General features: G+C 45.6%; 2 long non-coding RNA genes across 5 annotated transcripts in view; both read right to left on the minus strand.

The window, feature by feature from the left end:
* LOC132209060 (uncharacterized) overlaps positions 1-25,271 on the minus strand; it is a 228,941-nt gene that overhangs the window by 123,670 nt on the left and 80,000 nt on the right. The gene's annotated exons all lie outside the window — the stretch shown is intronic.
* The window catches only part of LOC132209058 (uncharacterized), a 33,099-nt gene continuing 7,986 nt past the window's right edge, over positions 159-25,271 (minus strand). For 2 of the 4 annotated variants that reach the window (XR_009445153.1, XR_009445150.1), the window contains 3 exons: positions 12,526-12,584; positions 2,791-2,876; positions 161-394 (listed from right to left, as the gene is read on the minus strand). This is a non-coding gene — a long non-coding RNA (uncharacterized LOC132209058). Of the gene's footprint in view, positions 395-2,790; positions 2,877-6,702; positions 6,884-12,525; positions 12,585-25,271 lie in introns of those variants that run through there. The other 2 variants (XR_009445151.1, XR_009445152.1) reach the window with 2 other exon arrangements.

Here is a 25,271-nt window from a genome sequence, read left to right on the forward strand (position 1 = left end):
AAAGCTGACGTTTCGGGCCTAGACCCTTCATCAGAGAGCTCTCTGATGAAGGGTCTAGGCCCGAAACGTCAGCTTTTGTGCTCCTGAGATGCTGCTTGGCCTGCTGTGTTCATCCAGCCTCACATTTTATTATCTTGGAATCTCCAGCATCTGCAGTTCCCATTATCTCTGATATATATGGTCACTGCTTTCCTTCCCGGCTGCCCCTCTGGTCCTCGTCACTTCCTCTGCTGCTCCCACTCCTTGTCTGAGAGGAAAAAAAAACACCGCTGCCCGCTACCGGTAAGTAATTTTAAAAATAAACTGCTTTACCTTAGCTGCAGTCTTCCGGGTCCGTCTTGCCTCCGCTGCTGCTCGCTGCAGATGGGCTGAGAGGTGGCAGATGGAGTTCAACCTGGATAAATGCGAGGTGATGCATTTTGGAAGATCGAATTTGAAAGATGAGTAGAGGATTAAGGATAGGATTCTTGGCAGTGTGGAGGAACAGAGGGATCTTGATGTGCAGATACAGAGATCCCTTAAAATGGCCACCCAAGTGGACAGGGTTGTTAAGAAAGCATATGGTGTTTTGGCTTTCATTAACAGGGGGATTGAGTTTAAGAGTCATGAGATCTTGTTGCAGCTCTATAAAACTTTGGTTAGACCGCACTTGGAATACTGCGTCCAGTTCTGGTCGCCCTATTATAGGAAAGATGTGGATGCTTTGGAGAGGGTTCAGAAGAGATTTACCAGGATGCTGCCTGGACTGGAGGGCTTATCTTATGAAGAGAGGTTGACTGAGCTCGGTCTCTTTTCATTGGAGAAAAGGAGGAGGAGAGGGGACCTAATTGAGGTATACAAGATAATGAGAGGCATAGATAGAGTTGATAGCCAGAGACTATTTCCCAGGGCAGAAATGGCTAGCATGAGGGGTCATAGTTTTAAGCTGGTTGGTGGAAAGTATAGAGGGGATGTCAGAGGCGGGTTCTTTACACAGAGAGTTGTGAGAGCATGGAATGCGTTGCCAGCAGCAGTTGTGGAAGCAAGGTCATTGGGGTCATTTAAGAGACTGCTGGACATGCATATGGTCACAGAAATTTGAGGGTGCATACATGAGGATCAATGGTCGGCACAACATTGTGGGCTGAAGGGCCTGTTCTGTGCTGTCCTGTTCGGTTCTATGTTCTATTACAGTCCTTTCCTAAGCCACGAGTTTGCAGACACTCTGAACGAGGCTTCCCCCGTGATGGTTTGTATTCCCTGCGCTGGGCTAAAACCCGCCCATCCTTGCCAGTGGACTTCACTGCTGACTGCCGTTGCTGACCTCCATCGGGCACGACAGGCTTTGCCACATTAAGTACTCTCTTATCTTATTCCTTCTTCAGGCTATATCAATCTGCCACTGACCTGCCCATCTGACCGACGAGAAGATTGGAGCAGACAAGGGGACCTGGTAAAAGGTGTTTAAGATTTTGAAGGGCATAGAAAGGATAACTGGAAGCTGCTTTTTCCATTAGTTGACATGAACTCACTGACGGAAAGTGTGGCTGATTCAGAAAGTGTCTGAATATTTAAGCAGTATTTAGATATTCACTTCTGTTGCTGTAGGCTCCAGGGCTATGGGTCAAACAATCAAAAAGGAAATCAATGTACTGTGAGTTCAATGTAGACAGATCTTTGTTGAGCAGTGCAGTAACGACAGAGCGCACGGCCTCCTCCTGTGCAACAAACATCCATGACTCTATAATTACACAGCTTTTCTTTGAGGCATTTCTCCACTTGACTGATTCTTTGTAAATGCAAGGCCGACAAAATAAATCCTTTTATTAAAAGCTTCCATCTCACTGAGAAAGCTTCAGGCCAATTTGATAATCTGCTCTGAAAATTCTGCTCATATTTTGATAGTTATGAAAAATTCTACTATCAGGGCTGTCACAATCCACAACATTCTAAATCAATCAACAATATTCTAGAAAGATGATCATTTGCCTATCCAACGAATTTTAACTGATGTTTTTAAAAAATAGAGAAATAAATCTAGATCTGTCAAAAACTAATCAGTTCTTCCTTGGACCATACCTGTACAGACCAGGTTTCAATGAAATATGCCCATTAGTTGTGAGATACATTGTTGACAACACAACATCAAATGGGGAAAAACATGACCTCACATTAAGTGTTATCACTGCTGCAAGTGAGCAGTCGAGTCATACAGCACTTCTGAATATTTTCCAAGTATTCTAATGATGAAAACATTATTGGTAACAAAAACAGCTGCGAAGTTGGTGTCGTTGAGAAGCAATGGCATCATACAGATGTAGTGCATCATTTATCCAGCAGGAATGCACTGTGCAGATTCTGCAAAGACCATGCTCTAACTTAACATTAATAGTGGCAGTGACGAAATAGAGAAATATACTAAGACAGCAAACCTTTTGTTAAACAGTACCCGTGGTACCAGGAATGGGCTGAATAATCAAAAATTCCAGTTGATCAATAGGCCCACACACACAAAAAACACACACTCAATAACAGGAACATAACGCATGGGATATACACATTACTGTTCTCCTTCATTTACAGCATAAATAACTTCAGCAATGATGCAACTTCGCCTTAACTCAAACTTACTGGCAGGGAGCCTTCTCACTTGCACCCTCACCAGACATCACAGAGATGATGAGAATACAGTAAACATCTGGTGTGTAATTTTTGTCAGTTTATTGAGTGGGCTAGTTTGTTAAACAAAGTTTACGTACAGTTAAATCTACAGTTTACATGTGTATCGGCAATGATAGATTTCGTACTTACACTTGTATTTTTTCCTCCAGATGACCCTTGGACAGACACATCAAGCCAATTTTCAAAGAAACACTCTGATTCTTCCACTCCTACCCCTGGAAAAGGAAGTTACAGAATGCCACTGACTGACTACTTATTTGAATACAGCATAAGATACATAGAACATCGAACAGTACAGGCCCTTCAGCCCATGATGTCGTGCTGAACTTTTACCCTAAACCTCAGGTCTATCTAACCTCCACCCCTATCTTGTATTAACACCCATATGCCTGTCAAATAGTCACTTAAAAGCCCCTAATGAGGTCGACTCCACAACCCACTGCAGCTGAAACAAAGATCTCTTTGAATTGTCATTTGTCAGACATGTATTGAATCAAAAAACAAATTTCTCACTTCCACGGATTTCTACAGCATGTTAATATGATTTGTGAAAGTTAATACTTCACCCTTTTATTTTACAAATACAACTTTAAACAAAATGCTACTGTATAGAACTTCTATGCTGGCATTTGTGCATATGCCATTTCAGTTTTGTGATCTGTTTCTATGCAACGAGTGATAAATACTTTGATTAAAACGGTTGAGAGCAGTATATGTGAGATTTAATACCATGCTTTATCTGCAGATAGTCCATCTGCAGGTAGTTATTCATGAGAATCAACTAACATCTTGTCTCAGAGGAGCTTGTGTCCTCTGGGTTAGGTACTGTTTGACCGTTGCCTACTGGTCACTAGTTGAGACGAAAGAGAACTACTAGCTGCTATCCATTTTCAACAAGTGATCACGATAATCTACCTGCATTTCAACGTCCCATCAACATTCAAGAATGATAAAATGTGAGGCTGGATGAACACAGCAGGCCCAGCAGCATCTCAGGAGCACAAAAGCTGATGTTTCGGGCCTAGACCCTTCATCAGAAAGGGGGATGGGGTGAGGGTTCTGGAATAAATAGGGAGAGAGGGGGAGGCAGACCGAAGATGGAGAGAAAAGAAGATAGTTTGTGGAGAGGAGAGTATAGGTGGGGAGGTAGGGAGGGGATAGGTCAGTCCAGGGAAGACGGACAGGTCAAGGAGGTGGCATGAGGTTAGTAGGTAGGAGATGGAGGTGCGGCTTGGGGTGGGAGGAAGGGATGGGTGAGAGGAAGAACAGGTTAGGGAGGCAGAGACAGGTTGGACTAGTTTTGGGATGCAGTGGGTGGAGGGGAAGAGCTGGGCTGGTTGTGTGGTGCAGTGGGGGGAGGGGACGAACTGGGCTGGTTTTAGGATGCGGTGGGGGAAGGGGAGATTTTGAAGCTGGTGAAGTCCACATTGATACCATTGGGCTGCAGGGTTCCCAAGCTGAATATGAGTTGCTGTTCCTGCAACCTTCGGGTGGCATCATTGTGGCATTCAAGAATTGTTGCTCGAAGAGGCTTCTGTGTAACAAGTAGGAGTAGAATCAAGATCAACCATGTTGTTTTCCCAATGTGAACCAGCTGCCAACACCATATATATGGGACCATCTTAATCATTCTTCTACAATTAACTTTTACAACAGACAACAGGTGCAGGAGTAGGCCATTCGGCCCTTCAAGCCAGCACCACCATTCATTATAATCATGACTGATCATCCACAATCCGTATCCTGTCCCTGCCTTATCCCCATCACCCTTGATTCCACTATCTTGAAGAGATCGATCCATCTCTTTCTTGAAACTATCCAGAGACTTGGCCTCCACAGCCTTCTGGGGCAGAGCATTCCATATATCCACCACTCTCTGAGTGAAGGAGGTTTTCCTCAACTCTGTTCTAAATGGCTTACCCCTTATTTTTAAACAGAACCTCTGGTTCTGGACTCACCCATCAGCAGAAACATGCTTCCTGCCTCCAGAGTGTCCAATCCTTTAATAATCTTCTGCATCTCAATCAGACCCCTCTCATCCTTCTAAGCTCGGTCCCTGTACAGCTGCAGAAGGACGTCTTTGCTCCTATACTCAATTCCTCTTGTTATGAAGGCCAGCATGCCAATGGCTTTCTTCACTGTCTGCTGTACCTGCATGCTTGCTTTCATTGACTAATGTACAAGAACACCAAGATCACATTGTACTTCCCCTTTACCAACTTGACTCCATTGAGATAGTAATCTGCCTTCCTGTTCTTGCTACCAAAAAAGTGGATAACCACACATTTATTAACATTAAACTGCATCTATCAGCCATCCGTCCACTCACCGAGCCAATCCAAGTCATCCTGTATTCTCATAACATCCTCCTCACATTTCACACTGCCACCCAGCTTTGTGTCGTTGGAAAATTTGCTAAGATTACTTTTAATGCCTTCATCTCTATCATTAATGGATATTGTAAACAGCTGTGGTCCCAGCACCGAACCTTGTGGTACCCCACTGGCCACTGCCTGCCATTCCGAAAGTGACCCGTTCATCACGACTCTTTGTTTCCGGTCAGCCAGTCAATTTATAATCCAAGTCAGTATTTTGCCCCCAATAACATGTGCCCTGACTTTGCTCACTAGTCTCCGATGTGGGACTTTATCAAAGGCTTTCTTAAAGTCCAGGTTCACGACATCCACTGGTTCTCCCTTGTCTATCTTCATAGTTACATACTCAAAAAATTCCAGAAGATTCGTCAAGCACAATTTCCCCTTTGTAAATCCATGCTGACTCTGACCTGTCCTGTTCCGGCTATCCAAATGAGTTGTAATTTCATCTTTTATAATTCACTCCAGCATCGTTCCCACCACTGACATCAGGCTAACCGGTCTACAATTTCCTGTTTTCTCTCTCCCTCTTGGACTCACCCATCAGCAGAAAAATGCTTCCTGCCTCCACAGTGTCCAATCCATTAATAATCCTATCCGCCTAAATCAGATCCCCTCTCATCCTTCTAAACTCGAGAGGACACAAGCCCAGTCGCTCCAATCTTTCAACATATGATAGTCCCGCCATTCCGGGAATTGACCTTGTGAACCTACGCTGCACTCCCTCAACAGCAAGAATGTCATTCCTCAAATTGGGAGACCAAAACTGCACACAGTATTCCAGGTGTGGTCTCACCAGGGCCCTGTACAGCTGCAGAAGGACCACTTTGCTCTTATACTCAATTCCTCTGATCTGATTGAGGCATAGAAAATTATGACAGGCACAGGCAGAATTCATTGTGAGAATTCTTTCCCCACGGCACATGTGTCTAAGACCAGATGGCACAAGTTTAAGGTGAGGATGAAACCAGATGGCACAAGTTTAAGGTGAGGAAGTCTGAGGAAAAGCTTTTTCATGTCAAAACTGGTAGACGTATGGAGCACGCTGCCTGAGAGGGCAAGTAGAGGCAGGTATTCTCAACATTTAAAAAGCATCTGGGATGAGCATTTAAAATGCTAGGTCAAAGTAGGCTCTGGACCAAGTGTAGATAAATGAGATTAGTGCAGTTTGGTATTTGTTGGTAGGCATAGATATGGTGTTTCTATGCTGTATGACTCTACGAGATTGACGGTCACAAAATTTTATTCAACATCTGGCCGTTTATTCCTTGACATTAACTGGATGATGTGCATATTGTGCGCATTATACACGTCATTCTCCAGCACTAACATTTGTAACCGTGAAGAGCATTGCAATCAGAGTGTCGCGATGTCTACATGATCCTGTACAGATCTGACCAAAAGGAATCAAAAGTATATCAGTTTCAATTTTATGATTTAAAACAAAAGTCGCTAAAACTTTCAACTACTTTATTTCTTTCACTGAAATGAAATTAGAACACACTGAAACTTTCTGTCAACAATGCCAGGGTTGATTTTAATCAGTCGACAATCTTCACATTTACTTAACTGATCATGCATATATCAAAATCCAATATGCAGGAAGCAGTTTAATGCACCTTAGGACAATCTAAACATACTACATTCAAGTGTAAATCATACATACGTATCAAAGACGTTCAGCAGCCAGTTCAGATACATGTCGACACAGAGTGGCACATTGACCTAGTTTTTGTGATTTTGTTCCAAACCATCATAAATGGTCGTTGAACAGTTGATTACTTCAGTCACATTTAGAAGTTGCTCGTTTTGTGTCAATTTGTGTTGATCGAAGACACATTGTGCTGTGTGCAACTCCATCAGATCCACTACAAAGGAGGAAGAAAACTAACTTCGATTACAGTTTTAACTTATTGGATCTATTAAACAAAATTAATTCCTTTATTTGGCCTAGAAATAAATACAATGATTCACAAAAGTACTCTGGAATGATGGAAACAGGCCATTTCCTTCTCAAATGTAAAATGTCAAATCTAACTAGGGAACCGTCAGTGATGCTGGTCATATTCTGTTGTTTGCTTCAGTAATTTCTGTGGAACAATGGTGGAGGAACAGTAGCTTTATATGTTATGAAGCCCTCCTTGATATTTATGAAGCAGCACTCACAACAATTTAACCTAAAACATCCATCTCTTTCAATCGGCGTGCATTCTCATTACATCCAAATCCAAAGTACAATCTAATTGGCTCTTCACTTGTTTCAAACAGTGGATCTTACAACCCCTATTTCACTTCGGGTTATCAGCATTCTTTTAAATCACACTATGTCGCAGCTATTAAGTGTGTTAATGACACGTTCTTGTTAAGTTTAAAAAGGTGCTCTGTTACCTAGGTTTTGAACTAGATTTCTCTTGTAATTTTGCTATTTTGCCATACATATGGTATGTTCTACAGTGTCTACCAAAAACAATTAGTAGTTAAGCAAGTATCAATTCAATGTTAGTTCACAAGATGCTAACAAAATCTGGCAAACATTGTCAAAACATCGAATGCCAGGCAGAAACATTCACTGCTTTAAAAAAAAATTCCTCTTTACATCCCCCTACATCTTTTCCCCAAAACATGAATGCATTCCCTTCTCCTTGTATCATCATCCATTAGCCATGGGAACACAGCTTTTCCACGTTTATCTTATCCCAACCTATCGTAATCCCTAATGTCTCGATTAACTACTTATTAATCCCCTGTACTCCAATGAAAACAGCATTAGCTAAATTTGATGATAAAATGTCACATTCTTAAAACAAGTTGGGTAAATTTCATTATTATTATTCAAGACTACCAAAATTATTAGTCTTGAAGTTTAGTCACCAGATTTGGCTGCATCATTCCAGTCCTATTTCAAGGCTCAGGATAACTTCTTATGAGCTCGATTATACAGCCCCATCCCACAGATACGAAGGTGGGAAGAACACACAAAATCTGGAGGGCACTGTGCGTACATGTGTGAAAGTTCTGGGGAACTGTCAAGCAGCCTGTCTATCCTTTGACCTCCTGAGACTAATTGATGGCAATTTAAGGGATCCCCTCTATTGTGTCAGGAGATAGATGTCAATCAGAAAGACAGTCAGCTTTACATGCACAATCCAGTCGAGAAAAAGTGAGTTGGTAGGGGAACATCGTTCACAGGCCCCTTGGCCTGATCCTAGGCACTTCATGCCCTTAAACTCTCATCCAACCTTTTAAAAACCCCTAACAACCCTCGGGGACCCGCCATCCAGCCAACAGCAACTTCAGACTCTTCTGGGCTCTAAGTGGCCAGGAGTTCTACAAGGTAGAACTTCCATCCAAGAGGGTGCCCGCTGTCCTGCCTCCAGCCATTTAATGCTGCAGGGCAGCTGTGAAGAGCATGGGCAGGCTCACATTTGGCATTTCAACTGGGAGAGACCTGAGCAGGAGCGGAGGCAACAGCACCATGTCGAGTACTATTTATCAGACCAAAAATTTCATATCCTAAGCATTCTCTCCAATGTTCTGCCAATTCAACAGTCAGTGCCCAAGGTTAGTAGAAAACCAGAAATAAGGAAAGATTTCAAAGCCGAGAAATAGAAAAGAAACAGACAATAAGAGCTTATTTAAACAAATGAAGGAAGAGGTCAAAGTGAAAGCAGATCCCTTAAAGAATGGAGGCGGCAAAAATAATAATGGGGAATCAGGAAATAGCAAATGAGACAAATAAATACTTCATACCAGTCTGCACAGCAAAAGACACAAATAGCATCTCAAAATTACTTAATTAACAAGGGGCAAAAAGAAGACAGGAAATATCACCAGAGAAGAGGTGCTAGGGAAACTAATGGGGCTAAAGGTCAATAGGTATCCTGCACGCGATGTACTCTGTGCGAGTAAATTAAAAGATGTAGCTTGTGCAGCCTTACTTGGAATACTGCGTGCATTTCTGGTCACCCAATTACAGGAAGGATGTAGAAGCATTGGAAAAGGTTCAGAGGAGATTTACCAGGATGTTGCCTGCTCTGCAGCGAAGGTCTGAGGAAGAAAGGCTGAGGGTCTTGGGTCTGTTCTCATTGGAGAGAAGAAGGTTCAGAGGGGATTTAATAGAGACATACAAGATGATCAGTGGACTAGATAGTGTGGACAGTGAGAGTCTTTTTCTGAGGATGATGGCATCAGCTTGTCTGAGGGGGCAGAGCTACGCATTGAGCGATAATAGATTTGAGATAGATGTCAAAGGCAGGTTCTTTAGTCGGAGAGCGATAAGGATCGCCCTGCCTGCTGATGTAGTTCACTCAGCCACATTGGGGGCATTTAAACAGTCCTTGGATAAGCATATGGATGATGATGGGATAGTGTTGGGGGATGGGTTAAGATTAGTTCACAGGTCGGCGCAACATCGAGGGCCAAAGGAACACTGGCTTTGTGTCCCAGAAATAGATCCAGCATTGCACTGTGCCTTACAAACTCATCTCCATGTTCATGTAAAATAATCTATCAAATGTATTTAAAGAATTATTTCCCAAGTCAAACTTTTGTCTAATCTCAATTAATGTTGTGCAGTTGAAATCCCAGAATATAATTATTATTTTATTAGCTTCTCACCCCTCAGTGAATTCCCTGCTCTTCAACTGCCCACTGCTTGCAAGGCCGATAGCTTAAATTCCTCACAACATTAGCAAACCCTTGTGCAAGGATTTTGGTTCCTTTCTGCTTCAGCTGCAGACCAGCCCACTTGTAGAGGACATACCATCCTCACAAATTCTCCTTCAGATCCAGGAGTCTAAATCCCTCCGCAAACACAAACACTTGAGCCAAGCATTCATCTGTTTTCTTCCCCTTTTTCTTGCCTTCACAGCATGTGGCACCAGGAATAATCCAGAGATTACAACTTTACAGGTCCTGCTATTTAATCCACTGCCTAGCTCTCAGAACGCTTGGTGCAAGCGTTACCCCAAACCAAATCACTCATCTTACCAATGTGTACATCGAGCTGTGTCTTAGGGTCCTCCTCCTTCAGGATCCCCTTAATGACATTGTTGACCTGGTTAATATGCCACAATGGAGTCACAGGTACGACTGTGCAAAATCTGGTCCACCCAGATCGTCGCAATTGGCAAAAAAGCACACCATTTGTCTCTACTTGCCAGGGGGCTAAGGCAGTTTGGTGTGTCCACAAAGACAACTTTCATTGATGTACCAGAGAAAGCATCCTATCTGGATGCATATCACAGCATGGTTCCTCTAGCTGAACAATCCCTATTTATTATGGCTCTTGCCTTTCTTCTTCCAGGCAGAATTGGAGAGAGCGAGCGCGCGACAGACAGAGCGAGAGAGGTGGGCGATGAGGGAGAGAGAGACAGACAGACAGACAGAATGGGCGACAGAATGTGAGTGTGAGCGCGCCTGCATCAGACAGTGAGAGAGATGTTGCTGAGGTGGAGATAGTTGAGAGTGTTGATCACCAACGATCTCTCCTGGTCCACCCAGATCGTCACAATGGGCAAAAAAGCACACCAATGTCTCCATTTCCCCAAGAGGCTAAGGCAATTCAGTGTGTCCACAAGGACAACAATTATTGATGTACCATAGAAAGCAACCTATCACAGCATGGTTTGGCAACAGCTCTTCCTCAGGTCATAAGAAACTACAGAGTCGTGAACACAGCATAGTCCATTATGCAAACCAGCCTTCCATTCATTGATTCCACCTGTACTTGCCACTGCCTCGGGAAACCCACTGACAAAATCAAAGGCCCTTCTCACCCAACAATTACACTCTCTTCTACCTTTGACTGAAGGGAAGATGTAAAAAAGTTTGTATACATGTGTGAAAAGATTCAAGAACTGCATCTTCACCGCTGTTATTGGGGATCTGAATAGAACACTTAAAATTTTAAATCTAGAACATAGAACATAGAACAGTACAGCACAGAACAGGCCCTTTGGATCTAACTTGGATCTCGCTCTCAGTGACAGCTACAGAGAAGATGTACAATGTTCCATTTCACGAATGCACTTTGTATGGTATGATCTGTCTGTACTGCATGCATAAGAAAACTTCTCAGTGTACCAAGGCACAAGTGACAATGATGACTCAAATCAAATTGACTGTGTGCGAGAGAGAGGTGAGCATATGATTGTGTTCAAGAGTGCAAAGATGGTGCATGAAAGTGTGAGTGTGCGCACGACAGAATGTGTGCGCCAGTGTCTGTGCTTGAGAGTGTGTGAAAAGAATTAGCACAAGGAGGGAGTGTTACAAGCATGCATGAGGCTGTGAGAGTGTCTGTGAGAGCGAGTGACTTTGAGAGCAAGCAAATTTGCAAGCATAAGTGTGTGAGGGAGAGATTTGTCGGGGGTGGGGGGGGGGTGTCTGTGTGTACTTGAGAGTATGAGCATTGGCAAAAGATCCTGCGACAGTGCATGCAAGTATGCCACAGCATGTGTGCAAGACCGTGCTTGACTGTGTGACAGTACGGAGTATGAATGAGTGAGAATGTGACAGAATGTGTGAGTGAGAGACTGTGTTCCTGGTTCTGTGTGTGTATGGATAGTATGTTTGAGCATGAGGGATAGGATATGCATGTGCAACACAGTGTGACTGTGAACTTCTGTTTGTGCCTGTGAGTCAAGTGATGGGGGATAACAGGGAGAGGAGAGATAATGACAGAGAGAGAGAGAGAGAGAGAGAGAGAGAGAGAGAGAGAGAGAGAGAGAGAGAGAGAGAGAGAGAGAGAGAGAGAGAGAGAGAGTGCGTGAGAGAGAGATGAGATGAGGAATAAGAAATGATAAGTGGTCAATACCTGGAGGAAAAAAAGAACCGTGTGTGAGCATTAAGAGAAGCCGCTGGCTGTAATATGGAGCCTATTGTTTTACTGATTGTACGAAACGAAAAGCAAGTGTCACCTCTTGGTGTTAGGGGACAGGAGATGCGCGTTAGAGAAGGAGATATAGTCAGCCTTGTTAGAGACAGCAGACACGTTGCAAATGCATAGAAACTAAAATTAAAGCTTTCTTGTCAATGTGTAAAGAGGTGAGACAAATATGACCGGCTAATATTGTACCTTTGCGCTCAGTAAAATGATAGAATCATGATTCAGGGAATCCTTACAATGTGGAAACAGGTCCGTCAGCCCAACACGTCCACACTGCCCCTCAAAGCATCCCACCCAGACCCATCCACCTATAACTCACCTAACCTACAAATCACTGAACACCTTGGGAAATTTAGCATGGCCAATCCACCTAACTTGCACCTAACTTGCACATCTTTTCACCGTGGGAGGAAACTCGAGCACCCGGAGAAAACCCATGCAGACACATGGACAATGTGCAAACTCCACACAGACAGTGACCCAAGGGCGGAATTGAACCCAAGTTGTTGGTGCCATGAGGCAGCAGTGTTAACCAGAGCCCCTGTGCTCTTTATTATGCTCATTAAGCTGCAAGCATTTTTTTTTTTAAGAAAGTAAACTTACCATCGTCACAGGATGCGAGTGCTTTCAATTTCTGTCAGCTTGGAGAACTTTATCCGCATCTGCAAGGGCAAGGTGATGGCAATGGTGTGAGACTGGTTAATATTCTGCAGTTCGCCGTGCAAAAAATTAACAGCATTTCCAATGCTTTTTACCTCGGGGCATAACAGAAAGACAAGAACATGAAAAAATCCTGAAATCTTCCTCCAATTTCAATCTCAGATGGACCATCCCTTCATCAAAAGCCACAACCAAACTGAACAGTAACTTGGTTCACTCCAAATCAACTATAACACTAATTTCCAAAACTCAATGTCCTGTTTTTCGAAGATATCTGCATGTTCCATGTAAAATCATGTATTTTCCACTGCCTACCAGGCCAATCATTTGTTCACTATGATCTCTGTCTCTCTCTCTCTCTCTCTCTCTCTGTATCTTGCCCTCTTTGATTTCTGCAATTCACGCCCTCCCTACCCTCAGCTACCTGTGCTCATATGCTCGAGGCTTCTCCAATTTTCTGATGTTCGTGCTAATGCTTTAAGATCCCCGCACTGAATGTCAGCAATTTTTTTCAAAAGCCTCAATGACGACTGCCCAGTGGCTCTGACATCCATATTTATCACTATGAAGTGCTTTGAGAGGTTGGTCATGGGTCACATCAACTCCAGCCTCCCACATTACCTTGATCCACTGCAATTCACCTACTGATGCAGCAGATCCATGGCAGATGCCCTCTCCTTGGCTTTACACACATCTCTGGAACGTCCAGATAACAAGGGCATCTACGTCAAGCTCCTACTTATTGACCACATCTCCACCTTCAACACCATAATTCCATCTGCCCATCCTGGGCCTCCTGCAGTGCCACAACAATGCCACTCAAAGGTTGCAGGAACAGTACCACTTATTTTGCTTGGGAACCCTGCAGCCTAATTGTACCAGTGTGGACTTCACAAGCTGCAAAATTTCCCCTCCCCACCTACATCCCAAAACCAGTGCAGCTCATCCCCACCTCCCTAATCTGTCATTCCTCCCACCTATCCACTCTCCCACCTCAAGCCCTACCCCCATCTCCTACCTACCAGCCTCAGCTCCACCCCCTTGGCCTGGTCGTCCTCCCCGGACTGACCGATCCCGTCCCTAACTGCCCACATACACTCATCTTTACTGGCTCTATCCGCCGCCTCTTTAACCTGTCTGTCTCCTCTTGACCCACCTTCTCCTTTATTCAGAGACAAAGGGAACTGCAGATGCTGGAGAATCCAAGATAACAAAGTGTGAAGCTGGATGAACACAGCAGGCCAAGCAGCATCCCAGGAGCACAAAAGCTGACGTTTCGGGCCGAGACCCTTCACCAGAGAGGGAGATGGGGACAGGGTTCCGAAATAAATAGGGAGAGAGAGGGGGAGGCGGACCGAAGATGGAGAGAAAAGAAGATAGGTGGAGAGGAGAGTATAGGTGGGAAGGTCGGGAGAGGATAGGTCAGTCCAGGGAGGACAGACAGGTCAAGGAGACGGGGTGAGGTCAGTTGGTACGAAATGGAAGTGCAGCGTGAGGTGGGAGGAGAGGATAGGTGAGAGGAAGAACAGGTTAGGGAGGCGGGACAAGCTGGGCTCGTTTTGGGATGCAGTGGCGGGAGGGGAGATTTTGAAGCTTGTGAAGTTCACATCGATACCATTGGGCTGCAGCGTTCCCAAGTGGAATATGAGTTGCTGTTCCTCTGCACCCTTCGGTTGGCATCATTGTGGCACTGCAGGAGGCCCATGATGGGCATGTCGTCTAAGGAATGGGAGGGGGAGCTAAAACCGTTCGCGACTGTGAGGTGCTGCTGTTTCCTGCGAACCGAGCGGAGGTGTTCTGCAAAGCACACATGAGGTTTTTTTCTTCTAGCTTGCACTCACTGGAGCACTGCAGCAAGCCTGAGACAGAGATTTTGGACAGGGATCATGATGGGGCGCTCAAGTGACAGGCAATTGGAAACCTGGGGCCATTCTTACGGACAGAATATAGGTGTTCTGCCAAGCGGTTGGTCAGTCTGCGTTTCGTCTCCCCGATGCAGAAGGAGACCATATTGTGAGCAGTGAATACAGTAGACTAGATTGAGTGAAGTGTGGGTAAATCGCTGCTTCCCCTGGAAGCCTTGGATAGTGAAGCAGGAGGAAGTAAATGGGCAGATGTTATGCCTTCTGTGGTGGCATGGAAAGTGCTGTTGGGTTATGGGGAGCTGTTGGGAATGGATAAGGAGTGGATCGAGGCGTCCCGACGGAATGGTCCCTGCGGAAGGCTGACAAGAGAGGGGAGGGGAATATATGCCTGGTGGTGGGATCTTGTTAGAAATCGTGGCTGATGTTCTTCTCGATGTGGATATTGATGGGTTGGTCATTGAGGACCAGGGTACCTCATCAGGGGTGAGGCCAAAGTGTAGGACATGGGTTGGACATGGCTGAGATCTCTGTCAACCACGAACGCAAGGATGCTCAGTTGATGAAGAATGTAGACATTTCGGAATCCCTCCAGCAAAAGATGATATCATGAGAACAAGTGGATCTGTCTGGACAGTCCTGTCTGAAGATTTTGTGATGTAAGACTCTGTTGTTTGTCATAAAGGATATGGCTGAGTGATCATATTCAAATAGAAGAGACCAAGAATGTGAGGCTGGAGAATGGGTTGAGAACCATGCCTCTAGGATTCCTCTGCATGTCTATGCTTGGCTTGGGCTACTATGGTTACCTTGTCCCAGTTTTGTATGACAGGCGTGATTCACCACCCATAATGCAACCAACAAGCAGATACAATTGGGCCCCCACATACAAACCCATACAGATCAAAACCGGAAATGACAGTACTCATGGTAACAGACCGGACAGTATAAATTCCAGACAGAGTAGAGTAACATTGTTTTGTTGGAGGCTCTAGTGCTGATGTCATTGATCATGGTGACGAAACGTCTCAATGAAAACAAGCCAACTCGGCGAGCAAGTCAACAACCGCAATTTGAACTACCTTGTTCAAGTGTTTCATTTTTGATCTTGAATGTTAAATCTCGCTCCAACACAGGGATGGAAGATGACAGTCAACAGCTGCATTCTAACTAATTCATATCGAATCATTGTTTTGACCAGTCCAGAAACATGTAGGTTAGGTGGATTGGGAATGCTGAATTACCCACATTGCCCACGGATGTGGAGGTTAGGTATATTCGCCATTGGAAATGCAGGCTGACAGGGATAGAGCAGGGAATGGGGATGGGTCTGGGTGGGATGCTCTTTGTAGGGTTGCTGTGGACTTGTGGAACTGAATGGCCTGTTTCCACACTGGGGATTCTATAAAACTAGGTTTTACTCAATTCAAGAGAGAGTGAGTTTATCAATTGCTAAACGCAAGAAGTCATAAGGCACCACAAATATGCACAAGTTAGACACAAGAAATTAGCTCAAAAAACATAAATGTTCAGAGGGATACGGATAGTTCAGAATTTGGATTGTTTGTGAAGAATAGAAAGTGGGATGTTGTGGCCACTAAGTTGGGCGATCCCTGTAATGCTGATATGAATTCAGCAGTTAATTTTGAGATTCTGGTTGAAACTCTTTTGACCTTGTTTCTTTTTGACATCGCCCTGGTTTGCAGAGCTCAGAGCAAGAGATTGTCTTTTCTTCTTAGCTGCAGCAGAGGCCTATGAAATGGCTGTCCTAGAACTGCGACCTCCACAACTCCGTAGACCACACGAGTATATTCGCCCAGGAATACACACACACTGACATTAAAGAACTATTGGGATAACAATACTCAGCATGGGACTGGAAAAGACGGCATGTAGAAACAGAAAACAGCTGTAAATAGTGTCAAGAGGTCATATAAAGTTATAAAGATAAATTAATGACTCTTTGCTTGCGTGCTCATTGTATTCAGAACAAAATCAACAAATTAAGAGCACACATACAGGTTGACGGGCATGATTTGAGAGCTATTACAAAGACATGGTTATAAGGAGATCAACACTGGAGGTAAATGTGCAGGGCTACGTGACATTCCAAAAAGACAGGCAGGAGGGAAACTGACTGTAAGCGATGAAATTACTGAGAGAACAAGAAACAATCTTCAATCAGAAAATGTAGAATCCAATTTTATTTATTTGTTAATGGGAGGAGGACATCACTAGCTACGCAGTGTTTATTGTCCATCCCTCGTTGCCCAGGGGACAGTTCAGAGTCAATCATATGGCTGTGGGTCTTCAGTCACAAGTAGGCCAGACCTCGTAAGGATGGCAGTTTGCTTTTCTAAAGGACATCAGTGAAGCAGTTGGGTTTTTCTGACATTTGGCAATGGATTCATGGTCATCATTAGATTCTTCATTCATGATTTTCTTTGATGTTCAATTCAAATTCCACCATCTGCTGTGCTGTGATTTGAACACAGGTCCCCAGAATGTTATCTAAATCTCTGAATTAACAGTCCAGCAATACCACCACTGGGCCATTTCCTCCCCAAGCTTGGAACAAGAAAACCTGCAGCTGACTCCCACATGGGGAAAAACACTGAACCAGGAGCTTCTTCAAACAGGGTGATCGCCTCGCATTACATTTTAAGATAGCTATGAACAATCAGGAACTTGTGGGAAGCTACTAAATTGGGGGAAGGAGTATTAGGTAGGAGCTGAGCAGTATTCATTGGGAGGAGCTTTTATTGAACAAGTCGACATTTGATACACGGGAGTTATTTAAAGACCTACTGATCAGCGTTCAGAACTGGCCTATTCCAGGGAAGGAGGAATGACAAGGATGGCAATCTAAGGACATACGGACATAAGAAATAAAGCAGGAGTAGGTCATCTGTCTCTTTCAGCTCACTCCGCCATTCAATAAGGTCATGGCTGATCTTTGTGCGGACTCAGCTCCACTTACCCCGCCATTCACCATAACCCTCAATTCCTTTCCTGTTCAAAGATCTATCTGTCTTGGCCTTTAAAACATTCAATCAGGGAACCTCAACTGTTTCACTGAGCAGAGAATTCCACAGATTCACAACCCTTTGGATGAAGCAGCTCATCCTCAACTCAGTCTTAAATCTGTTCACCCTTATTTTGAGGCTGTGCCCCCCCAGTTGAAATTTCACCCATCAGTGGAAACAACTTCCGTGTTTCTTTCCTATCTATTTCTTTCATCATTTTAAAAGTTGCTATTAGAACACCCCTCATTCTTCGAAGTTTCAGTGAGTGCAATCCTAGTCTCCTCAATCTCTCCCCATACAGCAACATTTTCAATTCTGGAATCATTCTTGTGAAACTCCTTTGCACCCCCTCCAGTGCCAGCACATCCTTTCTAAAGTGAGGAGACTAAAACTGTACAAACTACTCTACATCAAGCTTTACCAGCACCCTATACAACTGGAGCATCCCCTCCCGATTTTTAAACTGCATCACTCGAGCTATAAGGGACACTATTCCATTTGTTGCCTCAATTACCAGCTGCATCTGCAAACATTCTGTGATTCATACACAAGGTTGCCCAGCTCCCTCTGCATAGCAGCATGCTACAATTTTTCACCATTTAAGTAATACTCCATTTTGCCCTAATTGCTACCAAAATGGATAGCCTCACATTTACCATCATTGCACTCCATCTGCAAGACCCTTGTCCATTCACTTCAACTTTGTGTCCATCTGCAGATTTTCATTATCCTCTTTACTCTACCACTCATTTTAGTGTTAAATGTGATCTGTGAACTGTAATAGTACATGGAACAACACAGCGCAGAACAGGCCCTTTGGCCCTCCATGTTGCGCTGACCTGTGAACTAATCTAAGTCCATTCCCCTACACTGTCCCATCAGCATCCATATGCTTATCCAAGGGCTGTTTAAATGCCCTTCATGTGGCTGAGTTAACTACATTGGCAGGCAGAGCATTCCACCCCCGTACCACTCTCTGAGGAAAGAACTTGCCTCTGACATCTGTCTTAAATCCATCACCCCTCAATGTGTAGCTGTGCCCCCTTGTACCAGCTGAAGTCATCATCCTCGGAAAAAGACTCTCACTGTCCACCCTATCTAATCCACTGATCATCTTGTATGTCTCTACTAAATCCCCTCTCAGCCTCCTTCTCTCCAATGAGAACACACCCAAGTTCCTCAGCCTTTCTTCATAAGACCTTCGCTCCAGACCAGGCAACATCCTGGTAAATCTCCTCTGCACCTGTTGCAACGATTCCACATCCTTCCTGTAATGGAGCGACCATGCAATATTCAAAGCGAGGCTGCACTAGCGTTTTGCAGAGTTGCAGAATGACATCACGTCTCCGCAACTCAATCCCTCTACCAATGCAACCTAAAACACCATCAGACTTCTGAACAGCACTATCAACCTGGGGGGGCAGTTTTCAGGAACCTATGTACATGGACACCAAGATCCCTCTGTTCATCTCCACTACCAAGAATCTTTCTGTTGACCCGGTGTCCTGCCTTCCTATTATTCCTCCCAAAGTGAATCACCTCACATTTATCCGTATTCATCTCCATTTGCCACCTTTCGGCCCAATTTTGCAGTTTATCCAAGTCTCCCTTCAACCTGCAACATTCTTCCACAATGTCCACCACTCCATTGTCTTTAGTGTCATCTGCAAACTTACTAACCCATCCACCAATGCCTGCATCCAAGTCATTTATAAAAATGACAACAGCAGTGGTCTCAAAACAGATCCTTGAGACACACCACTAGTAATCAGACTCCAGGCTGAATATTTTCCATCAACCACCACTCATTGCCTTCTTACTGAAAGCTAGTTTCTAATCCAAATGGCTAAATCTCCCTCAATCCCGTGCCTCTGTATTTTCTCCAATAGCCTACCATGGGGAAACTTATCAAAGGCTTTACTGAAGTCCATGTACACCACGCCAACTGCCCGACCCTCATCCACATGATTGGTCACCTTCTCAAAACATTCAATGAAGTTTGTGAGACACGACCTGCCCTTGACAAATCCATGTTGACGATCTCCAATCACATTGTTGCTTTCTAGATGATTATAAATCCTATCTCTTTATAATCCTTTCCAAAATTTTTCCTACAACAGACGTAAGGCTCACAGGTCTTTAATTGCCTGGGTCATTCTTACTGCCCCTCTTGAACAAGGGCACAACATTTGCACTTCTCCAGTCCTCTGGTACTAAATCTGTAGACAATGAGGACTCCAAGATCAAGGCCAAAGGCTCCACCACCTCCTCCCTAGCTTCCCAGACAATCCTCGGAAAAATCCCATCAGGCCCAGGGGTTTTATCTACCTTCACACGTTGTCAAATTGATAACACTTCATCCTTACTAACCGTAACCTTTTCAATTCTAGTAGCCCGTAACTCAGTCACCTCCTCTGCAATATTCTCCTGTCGCTCAGTGAAAACAGATAAGAAATATTCATTTAGCACCTCTCCAATCTCCACAGCGTCCACACACAACTTCCCACTTCTGTCTTTGACTGGCCCTTTGCCTAACCCAGTCATCCTCTTATTCCTCACATACCTATAGAAAGCTTTAGGGCTCTCCTTTATTTACCTGCCAATGTCTGCTCATGTACCCTCCTTGCTCTTCTTAACTCTCTCTTTAAATCCTCCCTAACTAATCTGTAGCTCTCCATCACCTCATCTGAACCATCTGGTCTCGTCACATCAGCCTCCCTCTTCTGCTGAACAAGAGATACAATTTTTTTAGTAAACCACGGTTCCCTTAGCTTATTGCTTCCTCCTTGCCTGACAGGGACGTACCTCTCAAGGACACGCAATATCTGTTCCTTAAACCAGCTCCACAATTCAATTGTCCCCATCCCCTGCATTTTGCTAACCCATTCTATGCCTCCTAAGTCTTGCCTAATCGCACTACAAGGGAGGAATGGAGAAGCAGATAGTGAAGGGGACTATCAGAGATTACAGAACAGAACAGAGATAGACTGGAGAGTTGGGCAGATAAATGGCAGATGGAGTTCAATCCAGGCAAATGCGAGGTGATGCATTTTGGAAGATCAAATTCAAGGGCAAACGAAACAGTAAATGGAAAAGTTTTGGGGGAAATTGATGAACAGAGAGATCTGGGTGTTCAGGTCCATTGTTCCCTGAAAGTGACAATGCAGGTCAATAGGGTGGTCAAGGCGGCATATGGCATGCTTTCCTTCATTGGACAGGGTATTGAGTACAAGAGTTGGCAGGTCATGTTGCAGTTGTATTGGACTGTGGTTCGGCCACATTTAGAGTACTGTGTCCATTACCAAAAGGACGTGGACGAGAGGAGGAAAATTTAGGGGAGATATGCATGGCAAGTTCTTTACACAGAGGTTGGTGGGCACCTGGAACGCATTGCCAGCAGAGGTGGGCAACGCAGGCACATTAGCATCTTTTAAGATATATTTGGACAGGTACACGGACGGGCAGGGAGCAAATGGACACAGACCGTGAGAAAATAGGTGACTGGTCAGACAGAGGATCTTGGTCGGCGCAGGCTTGGAGGGCTGAAGGGCCTGTTCCTGTGCTGTAATTTTCTTTGTTGTTTTGACTGACTGGAGTGAGGGAGGGAGGGTGCGACGGCTGGAGCGAGGGAGGAATGGATGGCTGGAGGGAGGGAGCGAGGACTGACAGGAGGAAGGAATGGATGAATGGAGGGAGGGAGCAGGAGGAGGGGGCGGGGGGTAGGAGGAGGGGGTTGGGGTCAAGGAGGAGGGGGCGGGGAGAGAGGAGGGGAGGAGAGGGGGTGCGTTCGGTGCCAGGCAGCTGTTCAGGCAGGTACCAGAGATAGTGGGAACTGCAGATGCTGGAGAATCCAAGATCTTGGCCTGCTGTGTTCATCCAGTCTCACATTTTATTGTTCAGGCAGGTAGCTGTGCCCAGGAGCCGGGCGAAGAGGCCTTCTCCCACCTCGGATCCCCGCTCCCGGCCAAGGCGGCGCAGGGCCGAGCCACTGAGCAGTGAGCGCTCCAGCAGCCTGGATGCCTGCTCCTCGCCCAGTGGTCATGCTGGAGGCTGTAGGGGTCCGGGATCGTGGTACGCTGATCCCGATGCAGAACAGCTGGGTCCTCAGTCCCCTCCCGGGAAAAGGGTTCCAGACAGTGGACTCGTCACCGAGGCATGGGCGGGGGGGAAAGGCGTGAGTAGGAACAGGAGAGGAAGGGGATTGACTGAGAAGGAGAAAGAGACAGACTGTGTGTGTGAGAGAGAGAATTAGAAATGCAGTCTGATTGCGGATGGGTTGGGTTTAAACAGATTTTTAAACTTTTAAAAAAAAACTCAATGCTGCCTGCTGAGCGGGTGGAGATGCACGGATAGATAAACACACGGCGAGAGGAAGAGAGACACAGAGAAAGACAGAGCGCCGGGGGCGGGGGCAGGGGAGAGAGAGAAGTTCACAGGGAGAGACGGAGAGACAGGGGAGAGACAACGGCAGAGACACACACAGAGGGAGGCAGAGACAAGACGAGAGACAGAGAGGAGCGCGCGCACACACACACACATGCACACACAAGAGACAGAGTGAAAGAGAAAGAAAGAGACAGAAGTGCACAGCGAGGTGGCAGAGACAAGACAACAGAGAGAGAGAGAGACATAGACACAGAGTGAGGCACACACAGAGAGATGGAGAGACAGATTGTGTGTGTGGCGAGGGGTGGGTTTGGAGAAAATGGGAGTGGGGAGCGAGGGCGATCGAGAGAGACACAAAGAGACAAAGACAGAGTCGTAGAGTTGTGCAGCAGGGAAACAGACCCTTCAGTCCAACTCCTCCATGCTGACCAGATATCATAAATGACTAAAATGAATAAAAGACACATCCGACCCCACCACCCAAGACATTTTTCCATCCCCACCCCTGTCTGCTTTCCGGAGAGACCACTCTCTCCGTGACTCCCTTGTTCGCTCCACACTGCCCTCCAACCCCACCACACCCGGCACCTTCCCCTGCAACCGCAGGAAATGCTACACTTGTCCCCACACCTCCTCCCTCACCCCCATCCCAGGCCCCAAGATGACATTCCACATTAAGCAGAGGTTCACCTGCACATCTGCCAATGTGGTATACCGCATCCACTGTACCCGGTGCGGCTTTCTCTACATTGGGGAAACCAAGCGGAGGCTTGGGGACCGCTTGGCAGAACACCTCCGCTCAGTTCGCAACAAACAACTGCACCTCCCAGTCGCAAACCATTTCCACTCCCCCTCCCATTCTCTAGATGACATGTCCATCATGGGCCTCCTGCACTGCCACAATGATGCCAACCGAAGGTTGCAGGAACAGCAACTCATATTCCGCCTGGGAACCCTGCAGCCATATGGTATCAATGTGGACTTCACCAGTTTCAAAATCTCCCCTTCCCCCACTGCATCCCTAAACCAGCCCAGTTCATCCCCTCCCCCCACTGCACCACACAACCAGCCCAGCTCTTCCCCCCCACCCACTGCATCCCAAAACCAGTCCAACCTGTCTCTGCCTCCCTAACCGGTTCTTCCTCTCACCCATCCCTTCCTCCCACCCCCAGCCGCACCCCCAGCTACCTACTAACCTCATCCCACCTCCTTGACCTGTCCGTCTTCCCTGGACTGACCTATCCCCTCCCTACCTCCCCACCTACACCCTCTCCACCTATCTTCTTTTCTCTCCATCTTCGGTCCGCCTCCCCCTCTCTCCCTATTTATTCCAGTTCCCTCTCCCCATCCCCCTCTCTGATGAAGGGTCTAGGCCCGAAACGTCAGCTTTTGTGCTCCTGAGATGCTGCTTGGCCTGCTGTGTTCATCCAGCCTCACATTTTATCATCATAAATGACTAGTTCCATTTGCCAGCATGTTGCCCATATCCCTACAGACCCTTCCTATTCATGTGTCCATGCAGGTGACTTTTAAATACTGTGATTATAATAGCCTCTGGCACTCCTCTGGCAGTTCATTCCATACACAAACTACACTGGGGAGAACACATTTTCTCTGAGGATGGTAGATGGATTTGGAGCCAAAGAACAGGAAATAACATGACCAATCCAAGGAAACCTAAACACTTGAATAGAAAGCGGGACCGAACACCAGCGCTTCACTGGAGGCTCACTGATGATTTCGCCTGGAATGGTGACGAATCATCTGAAAACTAACCTTCCAGCTCAGTGAGCAATCTTACATCCAAAACCTCAATCCTGAGCTAAAAATCTTCTCAAAACTCGATAATACTTGGCCACTTGATTGACAGATGCATCCTATTTTTTTTTAAAAATAAACTTTTTTTGTTCGATGTATGACTGACTGACCAGTGTTTATTGTCCTTCCTTAACTGAGACTTGGGAACTCTGCAGCCCAATGGTATCAATGTGGACTTCACAAGCTTCAAAATCTCCCCTCCCACCACTGCATCCCAAAACCAGCCCAGCTCGTCCCCACGTTCCTAATCTGCTCTTCCTCTCCCCGATCCCCTCCTCCCAGCTCAAGCCAAACCCCCATTCCTGACCTACTAACCGCTTCCCGCCCCCTTGACCTGTCTGTCCTCCCCAGACTGACCTCTCCCCACCTACACTCACCTCTATTGGCTTCATGTCCGACCCTTTAACTTAAGACCATAAGATATGAGTCTAAGTAGGGCCATTCGACCCATCAAGTCCACTCCGCCATTTAAATCATGGCTCATGGGCATTTCAACTCCACTTCCCAGCACGCTCCCCGTCGCCCTTGATACCTGTGAGATCAAGAATTTGTTGATCTCTGCCTTGAAGGCATCCAACGTCCCGGCCCCCACTGCACTCCGTGGCAATGAATTTCACAAGCCCGCCACTCTCTGTCTTAACAAAAGTCATCTCATTTCCGTTTTAAATTTACCCCCTCTAATTTTAAGGCTGTGCCCACGGGTCCTAGTCTCCTGGCCTAACAGAAACAACTTCCTAGCGTCCACCCCTTCTAAGCCACACGTTATCTCGTAAGTTTCTATTAGATCTCCCCTCAACCTTCTCAGCTCTAATGAGTACAATCCCAGGATCCTTAGCCGTTCGTCGTATGTCAAACCTACCATTCCAGGGATCATCCGTGTGAATCTCCGCTGGACACGCTCCAGGGCTAGTATGTCCTTTCTGAGGTGTGGGGCCCAACATTGGACACGGTATTCTCAATGGGGCCTAACTAGACCTTTATAAAGCCTCAGAAGCACATCACTGCTTCTATATTCCAACCCTCTTGAGGTAAACAACAACATTACATTCGCTTTCTTAATCATGGACTCTACCTGCAAGTTAACTTTTAGAGAATCCTGGACCAAGAATTCCAGATCCCTTTGTACTTCTGCTTTACGAATTTTCTCACCATTTAGAAAATATTCCATGTCTGTATTCTTTTTACCAAAGTGAAAAACCTCACATTTACTCACATTGAATTTCATCAGCCATTTCCTGGAGCACTCTCCTAAACTGTCTCAATCTTACTGCCGCCTCTCCACCTCCTCAGTACTACCTGCCTGTCTACCTATCTTCGTATCATCGGAAAACTTCGCCAGAATGCCCCCAGTCCCTTCATCCAGATCATTAACATATAAGGTGAACAGCAGCGGCCCCACCACTGAACCCTGCGGGACACCAATCGTCACTGGTTGCCATTCTGAAAAAGAGCCCTTAATCCCAACTCTCTGCCTTCTGTCAGACAGCCAATCCTCAATCCAGGCCAGTATCTCACCTCGAACACCATGGGCCCTCACGTTGCTCAGCAGCCTCCTGTGAGACACCTTATCAAAGGCCTGTTGGAAGTCTTGATAGAT

The sequence above is a fragment of the Stegostoma tigrinum genome, unplaced genomic scaffold (genome assembly GCF_030684315.1).
Source record: "Stegostoma tigrinum isolate sSteTig4 unplaced genomic scaffold, sSteTig4.hap1 scaffold_64, whole genome shotgun sequence".
In the NCBI taxonomy this organism is placed as follows: domain Eukaryota; kingdom Metazoa; phylum Chordata; class Chondrichthyes; order Orectolobiformes; family Stegostomatidae; genus Stegostoma; species Stegostoma tigrinum.